Genomic DNA, 16,393 nt, shown 5'->3' with positions numbered 1-16,393 from the left:
GCTATGTGCTTTCTTACCCTTTCTGTACGGGATGTGGCAAATGGTTTGGTTTGGGGTAGGTAAGAGGGGTGCTGCTGAATCATTTACCAGAACCTCTAGTATATGACTGGAAAATTGTGGGTCTTTTTCTTTCTGTCTAATAGTTAAGCGTAGATATAATTCAGTGTTAGGTTTGCAAAATATAAGTCACACCTAAGAATTCTTGTGTCACATCCCCTATTTGTCCTCCAGTCTTGACATGACATCTCCTAGTAGTAGGGCAACCACCCCCCACTGCTATTAAACTTCTATTTCAGACCAAGTACTGGGAAGTAGCACTGGAACCACATGTGGACAAAGCAGAAGATCTGGACCATTCTAGCCAGCCCTTCAAAGGCTGCACATGAGAAATCAGGCACTGCAGAATCCTGCTGGGCCACTGAGAGCATTTTACCAATGGAACAGCCCCAGGATAATTTACTGAGATACCAATGACTGTTATTCTGTCTGTATTCTCTCTGGCTTAATTTGCCAGAACCTCCAGTATATGATTGCAAAACTCTGAACATTTTTAATGTTGCCTTGTGTCGGGTTCCTAAGCCTGGAAAATGGAGGATGGATCTGTTACTGGACCACACTTAATTCATGAAGGCATTGAACTCCACCACTGAGGTTTTTAGGAGTCAGCTTTCTGGACCCACTGGGCATCAAATGCTAACACTTTAGCTGAGCAGCTATGAGCATCTTAAATACCTACACATAAATACCTAGTCATGAGCGACACTTGACAACTCCTGTGGAGACAATGTGGACCAGAATGAGTGGGATTAGCATGGGCTTGTGTCTTTGGCTTGGCCCTTGCCTCCCAGAAATCTCATCTTTCTTGAAGTCTCACGGGGGCAGGGAAGTTAGACTTTTTTCTTGACCCCATAGAGGATATAACAGATAAGAGGAGGAAAGCCTTGTCCCAAGAGGGTGCCCACCCTGGACTCTGCTGAGTGTCCCAAAAGACAGGGTCCCCACTGGTACACCAACTCACAGCTGATGCATGTAGGAAAAAGATAGGGGTGAGGAGGAGGTGTGAATCCTCACTATCTTCAAATGGGCCTTTATTTGGTAGCTGCTTTTTAACACAAATAGAGTTTGGGGGAAATCAGGAAAGAGAGAAGGCCAAGGGCATTACTATGAATCGACGCCCCACTATGTTCCCAGGCATATGTGATTCATATATGTGATCTCACTGAATTATCCACTTTCTGCATGGGCATTCTCAGGAATCACATTGTAAAATGAAACAGACACCAAAAAATTAAGCAATGTGCTCAAGGTCATATGGCTACAGAAAGTGTGTACACACACATACACACACAGCACTCGTACCTGCCCAGCTGCAAACTCTCTTTTGTATCACTCTAAGAGGTGGTGGAAGCCACAGCGGGCAGAGTGTTAGCTCAGCAAAGGAGAGTGTTCTGACAATCAGAGTTCTCTTAGAATGGCTGCTCAGGTGGCCCAGGTGCTTCCTCTCCAGGGAATTGTTGTCAGAGAGGCTGGCAAATATCTTCGTCAGGGGCCACGGAGGTTACCTTGGGCAGAGATAAAAGATCAGTTTTAAGACCTCGCAGCTCTGAGCCTTTATCTCTCAGTTGGGAGCGACCTGACCTGGAGGATAAGAGCCCGAAGCTCCTGCTCAGTTATATCAATTTCTGACCTCATTATCCTCCTCTAACATAAGAGCATCAGGCTACAGCAGAGACTTTGTAAACATTGTTAGCTGTAGAACTCTCTCCTTAAATGGGCTATGTGTGTGCCAAGGTAGCTTTTCGAAATCATATTTACATACCTATACCTGTATCTATACATATGTATATAGGCACATGTATGCATATTTCATATATGATACACACTGAAATATACGCCTGTCTGTGTGCATATATATTTGTGTGTGCTTGTGTGTATAATTGTGTATTTTTGTTTGTTTTGTTCCCTTCCTTTCCTCTTTCTGAGCATGATCTGGGAACATCTTTGCTTCAGGAGGATTTTCGGCCCTCAAACAAAAGCTGTGTGGAGTCAACTGTTCTCCCTGTGTCAAGGAAGTGGGCAAGATCATTAAGATATTCTGCTACAGAGGTCTTTGTGGCAATAAGATGTGAGAAGGCACGCCTGCCAGGGTGACGAGAACCCAGAGGGAGATCTTTACCACATGTGAAAATGAGTCTGCTGTGTGTGTGTGTTTTGGTCGGGGGACATTCATCTACCGCTGTGACTGGACTGAACTCTACAGCCAGATAAGCATCAAGATAAGGCACCCAGATAAGCATCAAGATCTGGGAGGGGATGGCTGCCGTCCGTCCACGCGCAGCTACACTGACCAAGCCAATGGGACCCAGTGTCAACACAGAGGCTCTTATCACACATGTGGCCTCCAAGTTAAGAGCTTGGCAATTTTGAGGGTCACTGTGACCTTGAATGGTAAGCATGGAGCAGTAAACATGGTGGCCTGTGGCTTGGAGGCTGTTCTCCATTTTTCTGGCACCATGTGAGCCTCCCTGATCTGGTGTGATTTAAGGAAGATGAGGAACTGGGGTATGTCTTCCATGTCAGAGTTTGTACTGAACTTTTTACCCATAGGGCACCCTAGATGTGAACCATAAAGAAATGGCTGCCCTGGTTGTGTTTTTCCTCCTTGTATCTCTCCTTCATCCAGAGGTGTGGCTCCACTGACCACAGAACTGGAAACTTCATTTCCAATCCCAAGCACTGCTGTTCTAGAGACAAATGTGACAGTGCAGATGAAAACTGGAAGTGGTAAGACAGACGAATGTTGTTATTCTCTGACAAGATGATTTTCACTTGCTTGGATTTCCCCCGCAGATTCAGGACAATCTGACCAGCCAGGACGAGGAAGGAGACTTGGGGAAATTCTGATGAAAGTCCTTTGGGCTGTAAGTTTCATGAGGGTAGGACTGGTGTCTGCCACGTCCACTTCTCAGCCTCCAGTGCCTGGCACTTAGTGGGTGCTCGATATTCCCTTGTTTATTGATTGATGTCCATAGTAGTGCTGTTCAGCCCCTCTGCAAAGACTCCCTCCCTTACTTGACTGGCAGCTATAGCCTAAGTGGGCAGCAAAGTCCTAGGCCAGAAGCCAGGTTACCACAGGTGAACAAGAGACAGGCTGAAAGGGTCCAAGGCTGTGAGTGAATGGTCTATGAGTCAATTCTAGCCCATAGGGGCCATGGGGCTGGATGTGAGGAGCTCAGCCAGGAAGAGGTGTGGAAAAGCATAAAGCTGGGTGATAACACAGCAAGGGTTTGTGAGGAGGTGGTAGGGGGTGGGAGAGAGGTGGATGCAGAAAACGGGGGAGAAACGTAAGCAGAGGCTAGCCTGCCCACAGCTAGTACCCAGTGATTGTTGTTCAATAAATAAAAGAGAAATCAGTCGTTTCCATCTAGTTATTAAGGCCATGGCAGCCTCCATGCAAGGCGGTCTGCACTCTTCCCCACGAAAATCTCAAAGATGGAGCTCTCATTGATCTCTTTGTCCAGGACAGGAAGCTCGGGATCTTGGTGAAGAACTGGGGGGGGGTTCCATTTTCCACCCAAAGGAGGCAATGACCTGGGTGGCATTGTTACACAGGAGGGGCCCCCAGAGCCTCCTTCAGGCAGAGGAAGGGAGGATTGAGCTGGTCTCCATGTGGTCCCACTCTCCCTGTCTCCCTGGGGTGGATGCTCTCTGTTTGGGTGCTGTATGGGAGATCAGGGGCAGTCCTGGGGTCCAGCCCTGGGATCGAGTGTTCTCCCAGCTTGACACTGGCCTAGGACCTGCCCACTGAGCTTCTGTGAGGCTGCACCTCTGGAGCTGCTGCCTGGCTTTGTGCAGGCCGTGCTCTCACAAAGGTGCGAGCCTGAACTTGGCTCTCTAGGGCTGATCCCCAGCTTGGGGCTGCATAGCCTTGGAGGAATGGCCACCATTTTCTTCACACAAAGATGTAGTTTAATACCCAGTAGCCACATGAGTGACAGTCTTGAGGGGGTGCCTTCCTGTACTTACTCCTGTCAGAGGGGGCGGCTTTTTCTGAGGCAGCTACCCCAGGGGACATGATTTCCAAATGCAAACTTCCAGATGAGGCACTGTATTAGTTTTCTATGGCCACTGCAACAAATTCTCACCAACTTGATGGCTTAAAAGGGTGGAAATTTATTCCCTCACAGTTCTGGAGGCTGGAAATCCAACATCAATTTCCCAGGGAATCTGTTTCTTTCCTCTTCCAGCTTCAGGAAGTGCATTCTTGGTCCATGGGATCTTCTTTCATCTTCAAAATATACAAAGATATAATTGAAGGAAATACAAAGAAGCCAAGATAACAGGAAAAAAATAGCATTATCTAATATTCACCACCCAGTTACAACCACCACCAACCATTTGGTGTACATTTTAATAGGCTTTTTACTATGCAAATTTCTATATTTAGTAGAATAAAAAAGGGATGCTACACATAAGATTTTTTCCCTTGTTTTATTGAGATATAATTGACATATAGCACTGCATATGTTTAAAGTATACAGCATAATGACTTGACTTGCAAATATTGTGAAATAGTCATCACATGAGTTTAGCTAACATCCGTCATCCCTCTACCATGGTTTGTCTTGGTCTCTGCAGTGCAGGGGTGCTTCAGCCTCGGTCCTCTGTTCTAGGATTTTCTCAGTGGTGTCTTGTTCATGAATAGTTGTTAGTCATTCTTCTCGTGAGGGGGAGCAAAGTGGGGAATGACCTATGTTGCCATCTTGGTGACGTTACTCTCCCACACATGAGATTTTGTACCTTCTTCTGTTACTTGGTCATCTATGACTGTCAGGAAATACTAGTTATCATTTCAATGGCTGCTTCTATTTTGTCATTTGCACGTGATATATGAACTTACAACAATTTACTTACTGATGCCCTTTCTGCTTTATTTCAAGGTTGCTCTCATTTTTAAATTTTCTGCTAGTATATACCATACTGCAATGAATAACCTTTAAATACTTGTCTCATTGTCTGAGAATAAGTACATAAACTGGGTTTGCTAGTTTAAAGCATACTTGCATTTTTTTAACTTATTGCACACATTAGCAAATTGCTATCTAAAAGGATAGTACCAATTTATGTACTCAATATCAAGAAATTTCTATGGCAGTTTCTCCTCACTGATGGGAAAACAGAGTATTGTCATTTTTTTAAATTGTTGCCAGTTCAAGAGGCTAAAGTGTTAACTCGAAATTTTAATAATTTTCTCTTTTTGGAGTGAGAGGATGCAAATAGCCAGCTAAAGTTTTTCACCTGGTTTTCTATAAGGTTCCTAAAAATCATATTTATGTTTATATCAAGTACTATTATGTGTATATACCATAGTTAATGCTTTCCGCTTTGTTATTTAGGTTGTTTCTCATTTTTAACAATTTTAAATAATATTGCGATGAGCATCTTTATGCTCAAAATTTGTTGTAGAAACGTGTGAAGCTGTGAGAGTGTACATGTTTGTGTCTGTGTGTTTCACACTGTTTACAAGATAGAGTCCCAGTAGCAGAGTTATTGTGTCATATTGTTACCGGCCAAGGGAGGGTCCTCTGCTCACTGCAAGACACGCCCATAGTCAGGAGGCAAAGTGGTGGGAGAGAAAGGATTCCTCTATTACAGCTTGCTAGCAAGAGGGAAGATGGAGGACTAACATCCAAAAGAATCATCTTACACAACAAAGACTACAAGCTGGTTATATAGGGGGTTGGTCTCCAGGTGGGGAAGGCAGCTGGTCTCTGGGTGGGGCCGCCATCTGATCTCCAGGTGGGGGCAGACATCTGCTCCCAGTTCCTGACAGTCCTTTGTCTTGTTGGATATACATTAGAGAATGGAGCCCTCGCATACTCATAGATTTTTCTAAGTGGTACAAGATTGCCCCTAATCCAGAAGAGGGAATTTTTGAAATTCAGGAAGAGGATAGGATCCCAAAGTCAGGAAAGACTTTGCACAGCAGATTGGATTAGCTTTTTGTAGAATCCTCCTCTGAAGAGAACCAACCTGGGATGAATAAGAAGATTGCTCACTGAGGTTAAACTATCTTTTCTTTAGTGGCAGCAGTCCACTAAAATGTAGTTATTGAACTACTTTCGGTGATTTTGTGAGGTAAAGAATAACTCCCAAAATGATAGGGCAGTGACAAGGTAAAATAGTTCTAATTGTGTCCTTCACAAAATAAACTGAATCAAGGTTGGTTGAATAAATACAAAAGTAACACCCTGACTTCCATCTTTAGTGATAGCAGGCCAGGTTATTTGGACCAACCCTATGAATGAAACAGATTTAAGGGAAAAAACAGGGGGAATAAAATTTTTTAAAGCATTGACAAACTGACAAGACACCAAGGGACTGTCAGGTTAAATTTTGGATTTAATTCTGAAACCCGGAAAGGTAATCAGAAGTCAAGACAACTCAAGCTGGTTTTGCCCTGAAGCTATTTGCCATGTAAACAATTGGGCCTTCAGTTCTGGTGATTTTTTGGGGGAAGAGGGATAAAACTGAAGGCCCCGGGTCCAACCAATATGGAGAGTCAAGTAACAAACTCTCCTCATGTTAATCTGGTCCCCCACAAGCCTTCCTTTAGCATAACAGTGAGCAGAAGTAAATCTACCCTTGACAGAGAAGATAGCCTTGGCACTGAACAATGCAGGAAAATGGAGAAAAGGGAAAAACAATCAGATTCTGAGAAGCTGTGACCAGGGACAGCCTTCCTGAAGATTTGCAGCCCAGGTTGTCATTGGGTCTCCAGCAGTGGTCTTGATTTCCAGGTGGTTTAGAAGGGAGATGCCTCCAGGGGCCAGGCAGAAGCCATTGCAAATCCTCTCTGAAGAAGATACCTTTATTGCAGGCCTTGGGAAGCCTGCCACCCTCGGTCCCTACCCACCACACATGCAAAACCTTTTAAAAAAGTACCAAGCTGCACATAATCAAAATGCTAAAGAACACATGGAAACGTGACCCCGTGAACGAGAGCCAGCAGAAATAACTCTTAGTACAGACAGATCAGCAACTATGTGCTTGAGATTTGGAATATCTTGCACATATTATAATACAAAGTTAAAAATGACTGCAGGGAACAGGAAAATATGAAGTGTCATTACTGATTGGATAAAGGACTAGATAGAATTTCCAAATATAAAAAAAGAAATTCTTACTGAAACCAAAGGGGTTTCCTCCTGGCCGGTGAAATCAGACTCTCCACCAGAAAGAGCTGACTCACACAGTAAGGTGTATTTGCATCAAATGGGAGACCATGAGGAATCATTTCTGGAATCATGGGGTTCCCGAACAAAGGGCAGGAGGGACTTTTATTTTAGTTGGAGAACAGGAGTTTCAAAAGGGAGAGGTGGATGGGGTGGGCCTGGTGGCGCAGCAGTTAAGTTTACTTGTTCTGCTTTGGCGGCCCGGGTTTAACCGGTTCGGATCCTGGGTGTAGACATACATGCCATTTGTCAAGCCATGCTGTGGCAGGTGTCCCACATATAAACTAGAGGAAGATGGGCACGGATGTTAGCACAGGGCCACTCTTCCTCAGCAAAAAGAGGAGGATTGGTGGCAGATGTTAGCTCAGGGTTAATATTCCTCCAAAAAAAAAGGGAGAGGAGGGCGTTCACTTGAGCGGGCTAAGATGGGAAACATGCTTCCACATACTGCAGGTTCATAAGGCCTAAGCTCCTCCTGGAGAGACCTTAGCACTTAAAATAAGGCCAAGGTCATAGACATAGCTCTCCTAGTGAGGCTTGGTCTGGTTAAGGGTGGTTGGTTGCATCTCCTTAACATAACAAAAGGGAAGAGAAATGATTTGGAAAAACAGTCAAATGCTTTCAAACCGCCCCCCCTACCCGCTGAACTCCTCAGGGTAATTAGTCCTGACAAAATAAGAACATTAAAAACGAAGTGGGTGGATTTGCTTGCACATTGAGGACACCAGAAAAGAGGATTCTTAAGTGGAAGAAATATCTGAAGGAAAAAAGAAATACACTTTTAAATAACCCACGATAAAATAAAATTTAAAAAGAAATAGAACGTTTTCTGTTGAATAATAACAATACCAGTACTTATTAAAAATTGTGGAACACAGCTAACGCAGATAGAGAAAAATTTATAGGCTTAATCCTCACATATTACAAAAAACTGAAATTGTTGGGGTGATCATATAACCCCAGAAGTTAGGAATTAATACGTGAATAAATTCAATGAAGTGGGAGGAAGAAATAATAAGTATCAGAAGTTAGCGAAATAGTAGGCAAAGATACAACAGAGAGGTTTAATAAAGCAAATACTAATTATTCGGAAAGGCTGATGAAATTGACAAGCCTCTGGAGAAACTAATCATGAAAGAAAGAGAGGAAGTGCAAATATTTGAGATCGGGAACTAAAAAGGGAATATTTTTGCAAAGCTGCAGACCATTAAAAGATAAGCCAAGAATGTTATTAAAAACTTTATGGGAACAAATTTAAATTTTAGACAAAATAGAAATATCACTGCCTAACACCTTCTCGAGAAGCAATTGCCACCTTAGGTAATACTGGAGCTATCAAAGAAATTGCATCAGCCATCAAATATTTTCCACATAGGCACCTGACCTAGACGGCTTCACTGTTCATTTCTACCAAAATTCAAGGAAGGAAAACTTTGAATCTACAAATGCTTCCAGAAAAGAGAAAAAGAAGGAACACTACCATCTCGTTTTATAAGGCTGGCATAACCTTGACACAAATAACAGGATAAGAAAGGAAACGTGCAGGTCAACCTTATGCATGATTCATAGACACAAAACCCTAAACAATATCAACTCTCAAAACTAGTCCAACAATACATAAAAAGGTCATAAGCAATTTAAGTTTACACCAATAGTGCAGATCTCATTTAAACTTAGAAAGATCGACATTTTGCCACACAAACAGATCTAAGAGAAAAATCATTATCTCACTACACAGAAAGGCATTTGGCAAAAATCAACATCCACTCATGATAACAAAGATAACCTGTTATCAGACCAAAACAGAAAGAAATTTCCTTAATCTAATAAATGGTATCTGTAAAACCTACAAAAACAGTTTAACCAACCCCTCATCTAGTAAGATAACCAAGGTTTCCATCCTTCCTGCAAGATTGTGAGAAAGCCCTTCCCTCTCGGCTGCTTTGCACACTGTGCAATCCTGGTGTTCTCCAGCTCTTTCCCTTGGGCAGGCTTGAGTCTGGAAATGACCCCAAGTGGGATCCTGTCAGGAAGTCTATGGAGATTCAAGGGGGAGACTACTAAGAGTAGATCTGATGGAGGGAGCAGGGCTGGGCAGCAAAGGTAGGGTTTGCAGCCCTGCTGGCTCTTTTTCTGCCTTTAATGCCTGTTCCCTGGGCTTGATGCTCTGACTCTCATCTCATGCCCATATTTGGGTCGCTGGGTTCTCATGTTCAGGGGAGATCATCAGGGCTCAGAGGCCAAGCTCCTTTCCTGCCCTGAGAGGGCACACCTGCAAACCACTGCTAAGTACTGGGTCCAAGAGAGAGAGAGGTTGTTGTGATGGTCCCTCACTGAGCTGGACGGGGAAAAAGCTGTGGCTTCTCCAGGTTTTGGGCAACAAGAGTCAGAAATTGTCGGATAGAGTGTCAGGGTAGCAGTTTGTGCTCAAGGGATCTATTTATTTTCAAGAAAAACTGAGAAGGAGAACTGATATACCCAGTTATTCTGGGATATTGTTCCCTGTGGATAGCTCCCTTTAGGCCCTCTCCCCAGGAAGAGTTTGTTCCTTAGTCCTTACTGGCCTGGACCAGACTCTCTCAGTCACTCTCTCACTTACTGATAAAGCCCCTTTTCCTTTCATGACTAAACCAGCTAGGTGCACTCTTTCTCTCTCTCTCTCATCTTTCTACCTCTCAGTTGATGCCCCATCTCTACTAGTTGCCCCTCCATTTTTGGTCTTGAATAAAAGAGTAAGTTCCATGAGGCATGGAACTTGGTTCCCCGAGGGACAACTGAGGAGCCAGATCATACCAGCCAGCCAGCTACAACCTCATCCCAATGTCCATTGTCCCACAGACGAAAGACAGCGAACGCCAAAACATTCACACTGCTGAAAGCCCACTAATTTCTGGATTCCACACTTCCAAATCCTATACAAGATTTGCTCTTGCTTCATTCAGAGACACTGTTCTTTACAAATGCAGCTCTCTCTTAGCAAGCAATCAATTCAGATTTTGTTTCAGACATTGAGTGCTCTTCTCTTCCTATGACACACCTTGCAATTGTTCTGGAGAAGTTCCATGTGCTGACTAAGCTTGCTGAGAAGCTTCTCTTTTTTTCTTAGCAGCTTGCTGTGAAGGAGCGGCCAACTGAGATAATGTCATATATCTCATTGCATTGCATCTTTCCATGACCAAATCCTTTTTCCTCACCGTCATTGTCAGCCTTGCACCTCCCAAATAAATTGTTCCCACCGTAATCTTTGCTTCGGGCTCTGCTTTCTATAGGAGTTATAACAGACCAAAGTGGGAAAGTACCATTTTTGGCATCTCTTCCTTGTATCTCAGGCTGGAAGTTCAAGTTCGGAAGGAGTCTTCTTGTAAGTTACAAACAAAATAATCCTCCTGGATATCCTTCCATTACAATCTTTTCTCCACCTAGGATTCCCTTCTGGCAGTCTGGATATTTCTCCCCTCTGTTTAACCACGGTTTATGATGGAAGGCCTTTTCTTATTCCTTTACAAGGAGTTTCTGGGAAACAAACCAGAAATTTCACCTAAATGCTTTCTCTTTAGGTAGAGTAAAGCCAGCATGGCAGCCTTACAAAGAGCATTCTCAGATTCTCAGCCTCACTGAGGGAAGGAAGCATTACTTGGGCCTTCTAAAGGCAAAGCATCTCGTGGGGAAAATGAGATGTCTATATAGGTGTAGGGGAGGAGGACATTTCCTCTTCCCAAATGGGGGTTCATCTGGCTGGAGAACAAATTAAATTCACATGGGACTGAATAGCAAGAGAAAATTAAACAAAGCTTTATGAGGAACCATGGCCCAGGGCCTTTCTTCACGAAGGAAGAAAGGGCACCGAAGAAGTGGGGTGCACAGAGTGGTTATATAGCCCCCAAACGGGGTGTTTCACATGTGATTGAAAAGTCCCTTTTACAATAGTCAGGAGGCTGCTCTGTCAGCACAGCTCTTGATGGAAAAGGCAGATAGGTCTGCTGTCTCAGTGAGCGCTGCAGGGTGGCAGGTGTGTTGCCTCGGGCTGGTGGGGGGGGTGCGTCACAGATGAGTGCTGCAATCGGTTCCTAGCCTAAGGAAAGATGCTTAATCCTTAAGAAATGCCAGCCTTGGGAGGGGGAGGGAAGTTAGTTACAGGAAGTTACCAGAGAAGCACAATAAAATGCAGATTTAAGTCCTTGCCTTTGGTATTGATTAAGAATTTTTAGAGAGAAGGTCATCTCCTTTCTTCTTCCTGGTACAGAGAGGGAGGCACATTTTACAGATAGAGATTTACCTTACAAATGTAAATGTGTCCTAACAAAGGGCAAGTTCCATTCCTCCTTCCCTGTCCCAGTTTATCAAAAGCAATCAGCCTCAAATAATCCTGATGCCAAAGAGACATATCTTGGGGTGGCCAATTCCAGGTCCCCAAATAGGCAAATACATTACTAACAAAAGAATAGTTAGGGCTTATCCTACAAAGTCACCAGAAAAAACTTTTGGCCTTCAAAGGAAACCCCTTTGTGTGTGAGACTTGGGGGCATTGAGATGAGATTCCTTGCTTCTGATGGAAACCCAAAGCCATCAGTGATCAGATAACGCTGGTGTAAGCCATGGTCAGAGGCATTTACAGATGGAGTGGGAGTATTGCTGAAGAGGGCTTGTTCCAGTTACTAAAAACCTAGTGGTTTAAAAGAACAAACCAAATTGATTTTGCCCACAAATCTGTGTTGTGTTCAGGTTTTAGTGTGGATGGCTCCCCTTTGCTCACCTTGGAGTCAAGGGAGGCTTGACGCCCAGAGGCCAGAATCACCTGAAGGCTCCCTCACACACGCCCAGTGGTTGTTGCTGGCTGTCTGCTCGGCACATCCCTTCCTCTCCACGAGGGCCTCTCAAGTAGGGTCTGTGCATGGGATTGTCAGGTCTTCCTCGCAATGTGTTGCTTGGCTTCCCCAGAGTGAGCACCTCCCAAGAACGAGCCAGGCAGAAGCTGTGTTCTTTTTATTACCTAGACATTGAAGTCATAATGCATCCATTCTACCATATTTCACTGCTTGGGGCCTTCAAAAGGCACCCCTGGCCCCAAATAAATAGGAAAGGTCATAGACCCCACCAGTGAGGGGAGGAGGTTTGTAGTCCTTTAGGAAGAGCCTGTGGGATGGGAGATACACAGAGGCCATCCCAGCAAAGCACAATCTGTCACGCTGCTCTAGGTGCCTGTAGAGTTGGTCAGAGGCTCTGATGTGTCTAAGCCCAGGTCACAGCCTTTGATTGGCTGGAGTCTGCTTTCTCCAAATCCTGGGTCCTGAGAATGGAAGAGTGCTGATTCTCCCTAAAGTTATTCTCCTCAATGAATTACTGATACCACACGAAATGGGAACGCATGCCAGGGAGCCAAAGCAGTATTCTCACACCACTGCCCAAAGAACGACATTATGGATATCCTGGTACCATTTTCTAAATGAGTTCTCTTGATTATCTCCCCATGATGGAAAAAGAGGAATGAGTGATGGGATTGAAAATACTGTTGGTTCTAAACATGTTGATCCCAATTCTCTTAAAAAGTGAAAGAACCTTAGTTAAAGAAACAAAGCACAATGTCAATGGTGAATCTGGCAGGAGAGCCACAGTGAACCAGAGGAGGTGTCCAAGTCATGCCTGTGTGGGGTGGGGAAGGTGCTTACACTGGGCCTCCCTCCTGTGTGGACACCCTCCTCACCTCACATTGGCTTGGACACCCTGTACTGGGCAGCACAGATTGGGGTGTCAGACTATAGGTGAGGTGAGGATGGCAGCCCAGTGCAGGGAGTGGATGCCCAAGAGGGGTGGGCAGGGTATTCATACTAGGGGCTGGCCTACTATGTGGTATCGGAGCTCAAGACGTGAGACAGACAGAGGGGCAGGCTGGTGCAGTTTGTCAGAGCAGGCTGATTAGGGTGAGGTGGGCTTTGGCACGAAGGGGCTGCTGATGTGGAATGTCAGAGCCTACGTGGTGCAAGGAGGGGACCCACATAGGGGTCAATGGGGATGTGGGAGACTTGTTTTATAAATCTATGTGGGGATTAATCAAATAAGTAAACATATTAAGCCTAACAATATTAAGAATATCTTAGAAAACTTCTTTCCTGAAAACAGACAGGCACTGACTCATGAACAGACCAGAGAGACCAGCCAAACAGAATAGAAAATCCATAGAGATTCCCAAGTACACATGGAAACATACTTTTTCATAAGGGGGCATTTCAAGTCATTGGGGAAATGATGAGCTCTTTAATAAATGATAGTGAATCAACTAGATCGTGATTTGCTAAGAGATTAAATTGGAGTCACATTTCACACAAACCACCAGCAGAAACTCCAAACAGATAAGAGATTCAAATATAAAAATAATATTATGCATGCGCTAGAAATACACACAGGTAAATTCCTTTATAAACTTAGAAAGCGGAAAGCCTTCCTAGCAATGACTCTAAATCCAGAAACATTAAACGAAAAGATTGATAAATAAACTACAATAGATAAATAAAAAACTTCTTTAATTTGTGCGTCAAAAAGCACTGTAAGCAAATTCAAAATACAGACAGCAAACTTGGAAAAAAAAACGATTGCAACATATACCACAATTAAAGAGCTAATCTATCTAATATATAAAGAACTCTGAAAATTCAGAAGAAAAAGATCCAGAACCTGATAGAAGAATGAGCAAAAGACAAGACAGTTCACAGTAAAATGTAATTAAAACATAATGAAGAGTCTCAGCTCACTCAGATTAAGAGAAATGGAAATAAAATATGGAAAAAATGGAAATAAAAGTTCTACCAAGACACTCTATTTCATCTTATAAGTGGCCAAAAATTCTAAAATTAAAGAGCACACTCCATGGGCAAGGCTGTTGTCTTTGGATTGGTGTTGCAGGATATGTCTCTATTTTTTCTTCCATCATTTTACTCTCATCCTGTCCATGTCTTTATATTTGAGTGTCTCCTGTAAACAGCACAAAATTGGTCTTGCATTTTTTATCCACACTGACAATCTCTGCCCTTTAGTTGGAATGTTTAATCTGCTTACATTTAATGCAACTACTGATAGGGTTGGGTTGAAGCATATCATATTGCTATTTAATTTCTACTTGTGTGATAGATTTTTTGTTCCTTTCTCCTTCTTTTATTGACTTCTTTTGTGGTATCTCATTTTGTGTTGTCGGTTTCTGCTTAGATCTGTATATAACATTTTAGTGGTTACACTAGGATTGCAATATGGCTCCTTCACATATCACAGTCTACTTTGAATTAATGTTATACAACTTCATGTAAGAACACTGGAGTAATGTATTTCCATTTATCCTCCCTACCAGCCTTTGAGTTATTTTTGTCATCCATTTGGCTACTATATTCCATAAATCCTAAGGCATTTTTGCCTTAATAGTCATTAATCTTTGAAGGAAATTTATATAAAGTCCTTTATATTTGGTCACATCTTACATGTTTATTTCTCTTTTGTCCTTTGTGCCTACAATGGGGATCATTTCCCTTCAGCCTAAGGAACAGCTTTTAGTCTTTCTTGTGGTACAGGGCTGATGGCAACAAATTCTCCTACCTTTGTTTTTCTGAACATGTCTTTACTTTGCCTTCATTTTTAAATAATATATTCACTGAAGATAGAATTCAGATATAGGTTGCCTGTTCCTTTCAACTATTTAGAAATGTCATCCCAGTGTCTTCTGACTTCCGTTGGTTCTGATGAGAGCTCATTGTTACTCTTATTGGTGTTTCTCTTAAAGTAACATATATTGCTTTCCTGTCTGTCTACTTTCAGCCTTTTCTCCTTATCTTTGTTTTTTTTCTTTTCCCTGAAGTGGATTAAGGCCTGAGCCAACATCTGTGCCTGTCCTCTTCCATTTTTTATATGTGGGACACCTGCCATAGCACGGCTTCATAAGCCATGTGTAGGTCCACGCCTGCGATCCAAACCCATGAACCCTGGGCCACCAAAACAGAGTGCATGAACTTAACAGCTGTACCAGTGGGTGGACCCCTGTCTTTGGTTTTGCTAGTTTGACTATTATATGCTTACATGTGGATTCCTTTGCCCTCCCCGAGGTGCACTGAGCTTCCTGAATCTGTGGATGAGGAATGCAGTCTAGCAATAGACCTATGATGAAAAGGACCTATGCATTTCTGTTATGGTGATATATGTTTGTTGGACAAAAGCAGTGTTGTGTGAAATACCAAGACAGGAAATCAACCCAGTGAGTTCTGTAAGTCCACAAAGGGGGAACCGGCAGAAGTATGGTGGTGGGCAGGAAGACAGAGCCACCCAAAGACAAGGTCCCAAAAGAAATTACCAAGATCTCACTTTCCGTTGAGCCTCTGTCTACCAGGAGCTGGCTTGGCGGTTCTCTCCCTGCCAACCTGGGACCCAGCTCTTCTTGTGGGTCTGGAGGGAAGGAGGGGAGATGGGAGTGAGTTTGGCTGAGTAGAGGCATTTCCTTGAGGTCATTCCAGAGATCTTTTATTTATTTATATTTAAATTTCCATTACAGAGGTATTTGAGGAACAGAAGGATTGTTTCCTCAAAGGCAGGGACAGGGCAGGGGACGCTTCCACAGACAAAGGAGATTTGAAGGAATCAGCATGATTAGGGTGCTCACCCACCTCCATCCAAATGTGCCCCTGAGCAGACTTCAGCTCACCAAGCGAGGTGTTGGAATCCTTGTCACAGAATGGCTGCACAGCAGCCCAGAGGTTTCCTCTCCAGGGAGGTGTGTGAGCAGAAGCTCAGCTCTTGTTCAGGGATGCCAGGAAGTCATCACGGGGCGGGGGTTAGACAACATGTCAGGGCTCTTGCTGGCCTGGCTGTCAGGGCGCCTGGGCTCAGTCCAGGCTCTGTTCTAACTCTGTGGTCCCTTGAGTCAGCCACTGCCCCCTCCTGGGACTGTGTCCCTCCCTCATCTCTCACAGGAGGAAGACCTGCAGCAGGGTTCTCATGTTTTAACCACAGAAGCATTTCCTCAAGTACATGTTATATCTAAACAAGATATGCATGTGGCTGGGCTACTTTTTTAAACATTATTTTTGTTTTGCTTTAGGCATTTTCCTTTTTGTTTATTTCCATCAAGGAGCCAGGTCCTTAGTATGTCTTAGAAGCAGGGATATTTTTTCGGCTCCAGATGAGAA

At 43.6% G+C, this 16,393-nt stretch overlaps 1 protein-coding gene and 1 long non-coding RNA gene across 2 annotated transcripts in view; both read right to left on the bottom strand.

Moving 5' to 3' along the window:
• LOC103543775 (granzyme B-like) overlaps nucleotides 1–16,393 on the bottom strand; it is a 174,502-nt gene that overhangs the window by 100,324 nt on the left and 57,785 nt on the right. The gene's annotated exons all lie outside the window — the stretch shown is intronic.
• Nucleotides 758–16,154, bottom strand: LOC103541999 (uncharacterized). The gene is made up of 3 exons (XR_542599.2): nucleotides 15,872–16,154; nucleotides 15,562–15,653; nucleotides 758–4,288 (listed from the first exon to the last, which is right to left on the bottom strand). It is a non-coding gene; the product is annotated as an uncharacterized lncRNA (long non-coding RNA).

Source organism: Equus przewalskii, chromosome 1, assembly GCF_037783145.1.
Source record: "Equus przewalskii isolate Varuska chromosome 1, EquPr2, whole genome shotgun sequence".
Classification (NCBI taxonomy): Eukaryota; Metazoa; Chordata; class Mammalia; order Perissodactyla; family Equidae; genus Equus; species Equus przewalskii.
The sequence above is the reverse complement of the archived record's forward strand: the minus strand, read 5'-3'. Positions and strand labels throughout refer to the sequence as shown.